The 3,658-nt window shown below is 46.9% G+C and overlaps 1 long non-coding RNA gene across 3 annotated transcripts; it reads right to left on the reverse strand.

Moving 5' to 3' along the window:
- Positions 1-770: 770 nt before the first annotated feature.
- Positions 771-2,630, reverse strand: LOC127543231 (uncharacterized). 3 transcript variants are annotated; one of them, XR_007949166.1, is made up of 3 exons: positions 2,439-2,630; positions 1,438-1,591; positions 771-957 (listed from the first exon to the last, which is right to left on the reverse strand). It is a non-coding gene; the product is annotated as an uncharacterized LOC127543231 (long non-coding RNA). The 3 variants fall into 3 exon arrangements; XR_007949165.1 differs by having other exon boundaries at positions 2,255-2,624; XR_007949167.1 differs by lacking the exon at positions 2,439-2,630 and adding an exon at positions 1,963-2,212.
- Between the last annotated feature and the right edge of the window lie 1,028 nt (positions 2,631-3,658).

A 3,658-nucleotide genomic window follows, 5' to 3' on the forward strand; every position in this document is an offset into this window, starting at 1 on the left:
AGAGGAACTAATTCACAGAAGGGTCAGAATGGGGAAGGGATAAGAATATAGGGTGATTGATAACTTAGGAAAGAATTGATCTCACAGTTAGAATGAAGATTTAGAGTTGGATTTTCCTAGGTCTGCAGTGCCTTGTGGGAGTCAGAATTAACCCATTGTTGAGGGATAAAGCACTCCAATAACGTTTGGGGGTCCCCAGTGGATGTCGCAAGTATGGCGAAAGAATTCGCAAGCTCTGTTTGTCTCTAAGTTATGGGGCAAAAGATTTATTACCCTGACAACAGTGGGCTAAGTTCCAAAAGGAATTGGCAAATATCCAGGAGCAAGAAGATAATTTTATAGGAAAAAGACAGAGAGATCAGGTGCTTCATGTCACTGATATGTTAATTTTGTGGCCCAGAGGTAGAACGGAGGAGTGGTCTCAGGAATTTGGTTATCATTGACCAGCAGATCATGTAATCATGTATCTGACAGTCAGCAATGTTTGTGGACAGAATGTTAGAACAACAGCCCTCCAACGTCAGAGAGCCCAGGATCACTACGTCTATCTTCCTTAAAATCTAAGGGAAGAAATATTATATTCCTAGATCAGGAGATGTTTACAATCATCGATGGACAGATTACCAGAACAAAAGCACGCCGAGGTCAGAGGGATCTCGGGATTACTGATTCCAAAGCCAGAATGATGGGGTTCTAGTGGCAGTCAGAGAGTTGTGGAAATCTCCTTTTGGTCGGAGGCGCAGATTCTTCATGAAAGAAAACCCGAAGAGTTTTGGGTGGAAAAATGGAAGTTTATTCTTGGATGAGAAGTCAGCTTTGCTAGAAGACTGATTTCATAGTGGCAAAATCCTATTAAGGAAGTGGAGGCTGGCACTGAGAAAAGAATGTCTTCTCAACCGGCAGGGTCCTGACAGGCAGCTATACCAAGGGACAGGGCATGGTCCTGCTTTGGACATTCTGCAAAAAAAAATGAGTTTAAAATTGCCATTTAATAGGGAATCTTGAGGCTCTGGTTTCAGGTTGAAAAGAAAGCCAAAGTCCCCAGGCCTAGATCTTCAATCGAATGGGAAATCACTCTTGAAAGCTTCTGGAATTTGGAGTTTCCTGAGAAGGGTATCAATGGGGTAATTAGCCTTAGAAAAGGCCAGGTAGGAGGATATGCTCTCTCTCATAGACTCTCTGGAGTCTGGGGAGATATGCTTCTCAGGAGGGCCTGAGACTCGAATCTCCCTTCTTTACAGATCAAAGGGTACACAATTTTAGAGCGTTACTTTTACTGATTAAAGGGAACACAATTTCATACCCCCGTCAAGAAGACTTTAGAATCAGTGATGGATTGTTAGGACAGAAGCACCCCAAGGTCAGGGAGACCTCCCTACTGCTGTCTCCCCTAGAAGTTATATTAAATCACCATCACCCCTCCCCAATAGCACTTACATTCAACCATAAAGTTTTGTGGCTGTGGAGTGGCTCACGGGACTGGGGTAAAGAAAACTTGAATCCAAATGTGACCACGGCCACCTACCAGCTATATGACCTCGGGCAAATCACTTCATCTTGTTTGCCTCAGTTGCCTCATCTGTAAAATGAGCTGGAGAAGGAAATAGTCAATTAACTACTCCAGGATTTTTGCCATGTAAACACCAAAAGGGGTCAAGAAGAATCGGATACAATTAAAACGACTAAACAACAATAACAGGTACACGGGCTTCCTAGACCTAAAATGCCTAACAAGGGTCACATATCAGTCTATACACCCTCTCCGTAGTCATGTCATTCAACTAAGAGGAGTGGATTCAGTGTTGTATAAGATCGCGATGTTTGAAATCTCGTAAGTACACATCCCAGAATGCCAGTGGACTTTCAGAGCCACACTGAATTGCTCCTTCTGCTCCCCCCCCTTCCCCCACCCCCCGCACGATTCCGGAAATCCCCAGAAGTCGCCCTGTGGGCATCTGTAACCTCGTTTAAGTTCCGGGGCAGATCCCGGGGCCAGAATAGGGCATATTATCAAGTATAGGAAACAAAAGTCCAAGACCCGAATTTTCTTAGGACTACGGTGCCTCGCAAGGGTCAGAATCAGCCAGCCTATTACCCTCTCTCCTGTAGGATTCAAGCGCTCCCCCGATTGGCTTAACGCGAAGTTTGAAATCTCGGACTAGAACTCCCAGAATGCAAAGCCACACTCTATTCCCGCCCCTGGCCCCATAGACTTTCAGGATTGTGCAGAGCTCTCCCTTTCATTGTCTCAAACCTTGCTTGGTGGTAGCGTCCGCTGCCTGGACCGGAGACGGGGACCGAAAGCCGACATGCCAGGAGAGATGATGGTGTCAATTAAATAAAACAGAACGACAAAAGCCAGAATGCCAATGGGTTCTCAGAATCAAACTAGATTCACTTTATAGGGTTCTCACGATTTCCAAAATCTTTAAAACTACCTCTTTCGGCGTCTGGAACCTCGCCTAAGTTCCAGGGCAGGGGCCCCGAGTCATGATCCTATAGCCCACGATGGGAGATGCTAACAACTACAGGAAATAGAGTTCAGGCCCTGGAGTTTCCTAGACCTACGGTGCCTCGCGAGGGACAGAATCAGCTACAGTTCACTCCTCTCTAGTCGCGTTTTCACTTAACATGAAAATTTGCTGCCCTCTATAAACGAGTAGTTCGATAAACTCGAGTCTCAGAACTACGACTCCCAGAATGCCACTGGACTAACGTCCTTTTGGGTCCTCACGAGTACAGGAAGTCCTAGAATTCGCTGTGTCGGCGTCTCCTCAGTTATCGGGCAGAGACCGGGTGCTAATTAAGGTTCGTCAGGCTAGGAAGAGGGGGAAGGAGGGGGAGAGAGGGAGTATATAAGGAATATATAAGGAAGGAAATATAAGGAACGGGGCTCCAGGCGCGCGTTTTCCTAAACGCGCGGCGACTCTAGAAAGTTAGAATCAGTAGCTCATCGCCCCTCCCCCAGTCATGTTTGCTTTTCACTTGGCGCTTTCCCACCGCCTCCGGAAGAGAGGCTTGATAAACTCAGGTCCTGGAACTACAGCTGCCAGAATGAAAGCGCCCATTTACATCCTCGTTAGATTTACTCCCCTAGGCCGTATGATTCTAGGAAGTTCCAGAACTAGCCCTTTCGGCGCTTGTAACTTCACTTCTGGGAAGGGACCATAGCCTGGGCTGTTACAAGGTACCGAGGGTCCGCGGGGTGGAATATGGGATACTATGAGGTACAGGAAATACAAATCCCAGAATGCCAGTCGGCTCTCAAGGCCAAACTCGGTTGACTCTCCATTGACCATGATTCTCAGCCTCTCCAGAACTCCCCTGCTGGCATCTGTAATCCCTCCTCAGGTTTCGGGATAGAGGCCCGGAGCCAAGGTCCCCAAGACCAGGGTGGGGCATCTTAACAGATATGAAGCAGGACCCCAGGAAATGGATTTTCCTAAGCCTACGGCTCCTCACAAGGGTCAGAATCAGACGATATTCCCCATTCACATTTGCATTCAGACTTAGAGTTTGTAGGTTCAGTGGGCCTGGAGTCAGGAAGACCTGAGTTCAAATTCGCCCTCAGACAGTTAATAGCTGATCTTGGGCAATTCACCTAATCTCTATTCAATTAGGAAACAATTCGATGGTTCAGTGGATTGAGCTCTGAGCC

This window comes from Antechinus flavipes, chromosome X (genome assembly GCF_016432865.1).
Source record: "Antechinus flavipes isolate AdamAnt ecotype Samford, QLD, Australia chromosome X, AdamAnt_v2, whole genome shotgun sequence".
Lineage (NCBI taxonomy): Eukaryota > Metazoa > Chordata > Mammalia > Dasyuromorphia > Dasyuridae > Antechinus > Antechinus flavipes.